Source organism: Lactuca saligna, chromosome 5 (genome assembly GCF_052625555.1).
Source record: "Lactuca saligna cultivar CGN05327 chromosome 5, ASM5262555v1, whole genome shotgun sequence".
Lineage (NCBI taxonomy): Eukaryota > Viridiplantae > Streptophyta > Magnoliopsida > Asterales > Asteraceae > Lactuca > Lactuca saligna.
This window is the reverse complement of record NC_136421.1, coordinates 226,492,688-226,501,704: the sequence shown is the minus strand read 5'-3', so window position 1 is coordinate 226,501,704 and position 9,017 is coordinate 226,492,688. Positions and strand designations below refer to the sequence as shown.

The 9,017-nt window shown below is 31.8% G+C and overlaps 2 long non-coding RNA genes across 2 annotated transcripts; both read left to right on the top strand.

Moving 5' to 3' along the window:
* Nucleotides 1-6,012: 6,012 nt before the first annotated feature.
* LOC145045646 (uncharacterized) lies at nucleotides 6,013-6,934 on the top strand. Its single transcript, XR_013681866.1, has 2 exons — nucleotides 6,013-6,369; nucleotides 6,466-6,934. It is a non-coding gene; the product is annotated as an uncharacterized LOC145045646 (long non-coding RNA).
* An 886-nt stretch (nucleotides 6,935-7,820) lies between these two features.
* Nucleotides 7,821-8,607, top strand: LOC144997833 (uncharacterized). Its single transcript, XR_013659959.1, has 2 exons — nucleotides 7,821-8,205; nucleotides 8,301-8,607. It is a non-coding gene; the product is annotated as an uncharacterized LOC144997833 (long non-coding RNA).
* The last annotated feature ends 410 nt before the right edge of the window (nucleotides 8,608-9,017 follow it).

Genomic DNA, 9,017 nt, shown 5'->3' with positions numbered 1-9,017 from the left:
CAGTTCCTGTTTCTCCATCATCTAAAAAACGAAGAACTGAAGACTTGGCAAAAAGGATTTCCAAGAAGAAGAAGAAGATAAAAACACAACAACTTGTTATACCAACGGAATCTTCTGAAGAAGAAGAAATGCCTGAAACTCCCAAAGCAACTCTTATCACAGAAACTTCATCTCCTAAGAAGACTACAATCATACCACCCAAAGTTTCGTCTGCCAAGCCATTTCATGAGGAGGCACGAACTTCAGACATCACTATATACGTATCTGATACGAATGTAAATGTCAATATGGGTGAAGGAGATTTAAATAAAGAAGCACCAAAATTTACTCAAGGTACTCCTGTTATTCATCCTATCAAAAATGTTACTAGTCATCTTGTTTCTCTACCTCCATATATCATACCCAATACCTCATACACTGATTAGCCTACTTTTGAAAATATAATCAATCAACCTTTCACCACTATTTTCTCATCCCAATCTACTGATCCACCAAAACCCATTGAAGAATCTGAGAATGAAGAAGGAGGTTTTGGAGGAACTTTCAAAGATTTAGAATTTGATGAGGAAGAAGAAAACTTTCTTGACTACATGCTCATATCGATGAAGCAATTTAAAATTCTGAATAAAAGGTTGAATTCTATTATTCAGTCTCAAGCGGATATGGGGGGAAGTAGTTTTGTTTCAAGTTTAGAAATTGATGGTTTGTTGAAAGCGTTTGAAGCCAGGATGGTTAGTAAAGTGTCTGGCATGATTAAAGATTCAGAGTCTAGAATCTTAGAGAAGGTGGACCATACTGATCAAAATAATGAGTTACGGGTGAACTCTTTACATTCGAAGTTTGTGGGTCAGTAAAAGACTTGAAACATGTTGCAAAAGAAAGACATACGTTGTTTGTTCTTGATGTGAAGAAGGTAAGAGAAGATGTTAATCTCAAGCCACATAAACTTCGTGAGGATATGACTAAGGAGATTGAAGTGGTGCAAAAGGACTATGCTTCGTTAAATCAACAAGTTGACATAATTGCTGATGATGTGATAAAATTTGTGAAATTGTATGAAGCCATGAGTCCTCAACTCACTAAGTTGTCAACTCAAGAAACGAACAATTTAACTGAGATTACTTCTCAGTTAAATGAGTTGAAGGGTTTGCTCGCGAAGTCTAGTTCTTCTCCATTAATCACTCCCGATTTTTTCACAAAAGTTTACTCAATTCAAAGCAATCCTTCACAAACAATTAGTCCTTTTATCTCGCAGTTCAAGTTTGTTACCAACCGATGCCCCGCCTGTTGTCATAGGGGTGCAAGGGGGAGAAAAGAAGGTTGGTGATGCGAAGGCTGGTGGTGAAGATTCGCATGAAGATGCTAAGGTTGTTGGAAAAAATTTCTCTTCAAAAATTCCATCAACAAAGCCAATCATTTCATCTGCTGGGCCAGTTACTTCAACTGTTGTAACTTCAGTTCCAATTACAAGGCCAATTTCAAAAGGGATTGTGATTGGTTCTTCTGCTGAAGGAGGTAGTGGTTCGAAGCCAAAGCCAAATGAAGATATTGATATTTCTTCGATCAAATACAAAGGGAAAACAGTTGTGATTGAAAAATAAAAAGAAGAAAAGAAAGCTGAAGCTGAAGCGGAAATGGAGAAACTAAGAATTATTCAATGTATAATGAGCCAATGTGCAGGTGATCCTTCTGGAATGAACAAGGGAGATCCAGGCAAACATTATAACTATACGACCATTGAAGTAAAGAGGCTTATAATCACATGTATGCTTTTGAAAAGAAGCCAAAACAAAACTATATGGTTACAAACACATATTCAAGCCAACTTGAGTTTCCAGTAAGCGAGATGATGTTCATAATGCCTCAATTCAAGATTGCTAAAAAGTTCAAAAATGAAGATGAGTACACCTACATGAAACTTCGATTTCATGCTATTCTTGGGAAAGCTCCAGAGGAAATATGGTCTTTGGTGAAAATAAAGAAGGTAATAAGCATCAAGAAGGATGTTCTATTCGAGAACATGATGCAAAATCTTTGGTTTTATGTGACAAGGGCAAATGGTCAAGTTGCATTGCTTTTAAAAGATAAAAATGCTTCGTATATTTGAGAAACCGATCCAGAAGTTTTTCGACTTGGGGTTTCTCACATCAACATATTCATAGACAACTAGTATGAATGTTTAGCACTTACTGATGTTGAGTTAGCTACTGCGAATAGATTAGAAGTGAAAGCTCCCATGGAACCAACAAAGTCTCAATCAAAATTAAAGAAGTATGCAGATGGGGAGATCAGCTTAAAGCCATTTGGAATGGTCTTCGTAGGAAAAGATAAGAGTGGGAAGGGTAAAAGGTTTTTGTTCCAAGCATGCGGAGTAGAAAGGTACACTACGTCCTAGTATACGAACTTTATTGTTCGTATGAATAATTGCAAGAAGAATAATGAAGGGGACAAGAAGGAGTTAAAGAGAATTATTTCTTGGTACACGGAACTACGAAGGGTGATGTTGTTTGCTATACAGATACTCACGAACTGAGAGAATTCGACTTTATTACAAAGGGGGAGATTGTAAGGGTTAAAGTTGTTTTGTAATAAGTCGAAGTCTGATTAATGTACCCTTCGTATGTTTTGTAATATATTTACTAAGGTGTCTTTAATACGAAGCCTGATGTCTATGTCTTAATATTTTTTGTATGCTTTCACGTCTTCTATAAATAGACACATTACTTAGAGTTAGATAAGAGTCTTTTTACAGAACTTGTCTATTTTTCTCTCTGTAAAACAGTTGAAAGCATAATTGAACTGAAACCACATTATCTTTACTTCTCGTGTTCATATTACATTTTTGTTACTCTGATTTATTTCATACTCGATTTATCACATCATCACATTGTATATACTATACATGATAAGATAGTGGTACTGTTAGAGTACGTGTATGCTAGTTGATTAGGATGACTCCTTTTTATGTATGTATAGTATATGACACTTGCTGTCATGATTTGCTAGACTGGTAAGGTCTTTCCTAATGATTGCATGATATCGTTTGGTGTCATGATTGGTTTAGGTAATGATAATATTGGTTGATCATTGAGTGGATACCCTAGGGGTTGTATCTAGTTTAAGTTAGATAGTTTGGGAACTCTTTATCTAAAGCCTTATTACATGGTTCTTATCTGATTTATTGCTTTTAGGTAAGATCATTTGTTCGACTGTCTATCTGACTCCCGACTATTTATGACTATGTATTCATGAGGCGGTAGTCAGTATTAACATTGGCCCCGGTATAGATATGGTTCTGACGAGAGGATAATGATGGCAGGGAGGCTAAGAGCCGTTTGTTGTAGTGGCTGAGAGCCAGTGACAGGTGCAAGTAATCAAGTAGATGATATGTATGATTGTATGTATGCTGCAAGTTTGTGGATAGGAGAGTTGGCAGATTGGTGCTAGAGTCGAGTACCTGTTTGTATGCATTATATGTATGATGAAGTTTGTGGTATACTGAAAAACTCACTAAACTTTATGCTTACAGCTGTAGATTAAATGCTTTGCAGATTGTTCGTAAAAAGCTCTCAACCAGACTGTTCATATGCATCGAAGATATTGGTTTCCGCTATTTTGACAATTTAACTCTGTAAATCTTATGGTTTTCAAACAAATGAATGTTACATCATGATTATAAGAAAAAGATTTTTACAGGTTAACCTATTTTAAATGAAAATTCGTTCTTGTAATTTTTAGAATGTTACCAATAAAAGAATCAAGATAGATAAATGGTGAACTAGTTAACTAAAAAGCTTTTGAAGAGTTTAATTAGTAGAAAATACTTTTTATAATTTTAATAAAAGTTAATGGAAACTGGAAAGTTCATACAACAAAAAGAATAAATTATTATGAGGTGAAGTATTAGAGATGATTTTATGAAAGAGAAAGACACTAATTACAAATGATTACGAGATATATTTTGAAGTATAGGAGAACAATGTACGTTAAAAATTATGATTGTTTTAACTCTTAATAATTAATGACTATGTATATTAAAATCTGAGGAAAATAATAGCAGTATTATTATTATTTTGATATATATTATAACATATAATTTCTCTTCTGAACCAAGAAATTGAAGAAAATAATCGAGATTAAAAACATTTGTAATAAGAGAAATTAAATTGCCTCCTACCTTTTACTCCTACAATTATTCCTATCCACTAAAATTATAACAAATCATCATTCAATTTAATTGTATTTGATATATTCCTAATATAGTCTTAATCATTTAGTTTAAAAAATATGGAAAGATGACACTTGTCATAATTTTATTGGGTAGGCATATTTGTAGGCATAAAAAGTAGGAATCAATTTAATTTCTGTTGTAATAAATACCCCTACAATTGGACACACCGACAAAGAATACTGTTAGGTAGGTAAGAATATGCAAATGTGCTATTCCACGTTATGCTTTACAATAAGATACGTACCACATAAATATAATATAAGAGATAATGGTAAGAAATAATGGTTTTAATTAGTTTAATTAATAATTCAATATAAGATGTTTTAGCTAAAATAACTTATTAAGCGGGTTAAATATGTCGGAGATGTTCGATTTTTACCATATATAAGTTTATAATTGTCTTATTTTAAATATTAGATTATTAATCAGTGATATAGTTTTTGAACAATAATATAGTACTTAGTATAAAGTAGACAAAAGATTTTTTGTCAAACAAATTGACCAAATCCACCAAAATGAAAAGATTTATATGTTTTAACTCTTTTTTTTTTCGATTTGTTGTCCAACATTAATTTACATCATAGATCGAATAAGGATTTTACTCCTTTAACTTTCAAAGTTTATCAATGTTGGTTGCTGCAAATGAGGTCTTTTGATTACACGGATATTCTTAAAGAAATTTTGTTCAATATAATAATAATAATAATAATAATAATAATAATAATAATAAACATGAAAATAGGGTGCAAAAGGATATGCATGAAATGTGAGGAAAATAAAGAATTTCGAGCTTATCCACTCATCCCCGTTATCAACGACACGCTTTTTGGTTGGTCAAATCCCGCCCCAGGAACTCAAGATAACGACCCATCCTTCTCTCATCTCCAACTAAATAAAATTTCCCTTTTCTCTTTTTAAATATTCGTTTTCAACAATTTATTGAATTTTATCTTGTGATATGATATACCAGAAAATTTGATTTTTTTAACCCAAAATCATAATACAGAAGATTTAAATATTACGGAATATGCATTTTTAATAGTGTAATCAGGTGACTTTAGCATTTCTTTATATATATACAAAGTACAAACATTTTTAACTATGAGAAAGAAAATATGTATTAACTTATGTAATATCAAAAATTTCTTTTTATATAAAAAGATATATTTATAGATTATTTTAATTAATTTTTCGCAGATGACCATTAAAAGGACCCTACATACATGTTATATTCTCACAAACATATAAATACATGGGGTTTTTGAGGGATGAGTAAAGTGGACAGAGCTGCAAAAGCTTAATTTTTTTTACAGCCTAATATTTTTATTATATTATATAGGTACATATATTTATTTTAAAATAAAAAACTTATAATGATAAAGACTAGTTTTTTTTAGCTCGTACAAGACATTTATAATATTTAAATTCATAATATAAACATACATACATGTATGCATACATCAAAATGGCATTACTGTTTTCTTAAAATTCATGTTTTAAAAATATTTAATATTTAGATAAATGCTTTGTTGGTTTTTGATGTCCTGATCAATTAAAAAAGCGCATTGAATTATTAAAAAGGTACCAGGATAATTGTTATATTATTTATTTATTTTGAAAAAGCTCCATCCATATCTAGTAATGGAATTCGGGCAAGTGGGTAGAATTGGTAACGTACTAAAACCTATTCGATCGTCCCAACAGATGCTTGCCACGTGTTAAAGCTGACCATAAACCCTCGCTTGTATATAAGGTACTCCCACAGAAAGCTTCCATAACCCACATACCACAATTCGTCAAACCCTTTATTCTTGGCCATTCGTTCAGAAAACTCATCAAAATTGAAACTTTCTTCATTTTTCTTCATTCAGTTCATCATCTTATCTTTTGATGGAAAAAATGGGTGAATTCAAAAATAAAATCTTTCAAGATAATCATCATGAACATACCTGGGGTTTCATGCAAAAGTCGGATCAAGAATCCTTTGAAGGAGCTTCAACAATCTCAAATGGATCATCATCAAATTTTTCATGTTCTTCATTAGATACAACAGACGATGCTTCATCTTCATCTTCAGTTAACTCAAATGGATCTTCTCTACTTGATTTATCGAGCCTTATGTCCGAGTTACCTATCAAGTAAGTTTCTGAACAAAAAGATTTGAAATTTGAGTTTTTATTTTTTAGTTTTGATCAAGAATCTGTATATTAAACTGTGTTTGTTTTTGTTCCCAGAAGAGGGTTATCACAGTTTTATCACGGGAAATCAGAATCATTTACATCTCTTGCAAAAGTAATGAGCATAGAGGACCTTCCAAAGAAACTGAAGAATCCGTACACCAGGATGAGGAAGATGAAAACTAATAGCAAAAGCTATGGAGGTGGTTTAGATAACTACAAGTTACACACACTCCCTAAATCAACAATTTCAAAGAAACTTTCACCTTTTCTAAGGCAAAGAAGTTTTGCTAGGTCGTGATCAGCAAAACAACTAATTGTATTCGAAATTCTAAAAACTCAAGAACCCTCATCAGTCATCACCAACATACAACAGTTCTTGGGAGTTTTGGTTAGTTTATTATTTAGTATGAGATTTAGGAAATTTTGGTAGTGTGTTTGTTGCAGATTTGAGATTATATCCTAGTCTAATGCTTGTAAAGAGATTTTGTGTATATATATGAGACATGAAATTATACATGTGCAATCCTTTTTGTTTCCTAAGTTGTATAGCATATCTTTTGCAACGTTTTCCAACAAGTTTAAGGAAAATGTCCACACAATAAAGAAAGTTATCACTACATTAATTATCCAAACCCTTGATCCCAACAACCGAAAGGAAACAAATAGAATGCCAAAACAATAAGATAAGAATGTCAAAAGCAGCCAAACAAACAATAAAATCAATAATCAACAAAATTTTGGTATGGTGATGAGAGAGAGAGATCACCGACGTCCTAATTAGTGAAGAATTTGTGACAGATTGGTGTTGGCGACGGACCCAACTGTCATTCGTGATCCGTTGGTGATTACCGACGGTCAATAATTAAATATTTTTTTCTGGTTGTCGTACACATAAATATTAGCACCGTAAACGAACACGAACGGGGTTTGTTCATATTCACTCGTTTAAGTTAACCAAACAAATAACGAGCTTGAACAGTTAAACGAACAAGTTTTCTTAATCATCTTCGTTTCTTTAACAAATTACATTGTTTATGTTCGCAAACATATAAAACGACCATAAAGAAACAAATATAAAGAAATGAACATATAATATAGTAATGTAATCAAACACAATTTTTAAACATATATGAAGAGAAAAGAAACTTATATGAACGAACATAAACAAATTTAACGAACAACATAAACAATCATTCACAAATATAAATGAAAGAACGAGACTATTTTCATTTTGTTCGTTTAACTAAACGAACAAAAATTTGTGTTCATTTCGTTCATTTATTAAATAAACGAATATATACGAACTTCCCGTCGAACGGTTTACGAAAAGTTCATTGAACGTTCAGTTCATTTACAACCCTAATAAATATTGAAAAAAATACAATGTCAAGGGTTAGAACCATTATTGAAGATACTTGTCCTTTCAGTGTGGAAGATATTGTAATTATTTGTTATTTGTCGTTGTATAATTATTGTCTGTATATGAAATAATGTAGTGTCGTACGATGTAACATAAAGTGTAAGAGCCTCCATAGTCTAAGGGTCTAAAATGTAAATATATATTTGTCGTATTGCAATGATACAATTGCAACAATAATTGTAACCGATTCCTTCGAACCTATATATAGGCCTTTGTCCATGAGAAATAAACAAGAGTTATTTGAGTGTTTAAAATTTGAGTTGAATCTTAAAGTTCTTCCTCTGTTGAAATAGTTTATCTATTTCTAAATAGCAGAGGGACCTACCATTTCAGATGCGGCTCTATAATCTTACAGGGATGTTCGTCGTTTTAGGGTAATATATAAAATACTTATTATCGTATCTTATACTCATTTGTATTTAGTTTATATTTTCAAATTTACTTTTTATTCTTCACACACCAAGCATAGGTGGTACTCAGAAGAGCATGAAGACTTATATACGGCATTCAAAAATGTCATTAAGGATAAATATAGAGACAATATGAGGGATTTAAGGAAGCTATCTAGCAATATGAACCGAGATGATGGGGATTTAAGGAAGCTATCTAGCAATATGAACTGAGATGATGGGTTACCTATCCCCAAAGATTTTAGTCAATACTATCCTGGGTTGCATAATCATGTCAATACTATCATGCGATGAATCCACCGTACCTTGTATATTGTGTGGCCACATTTGTGTGACGTTGGGGATATAATACATTATTGTTTATTTTGTTAAGTTTTTATTTCCTATTATATTATTATACATTATTTTTTATTTTAACAAAATTGGAGCACAAAGAAGTGGAAAAAGCAGTCACAAATTGCTAAAAAGAACTAAAATACGCCTTCGCAACATTAAGGCACTCCTGATACCATAGGATGCACCGAGCACCGTTGTAAATTAGTAAGTATCATAACTATAAATTTTATAATTCTTGATTTGTTTTAAGACTAACTACATCAATTATACTTTGTCTTTTATGTAGACAACGGGGTAAAGATTTTACATTTTTTGATCTATTCATCAAGACACATGATACTGTTGATTCAAAGAAAATATATTTTCATGGTGATCGTGAAAATATGGAATACTATTCATAAACAACCAAAGAAGCAAAAGCAACTTATCTTTATCATTTT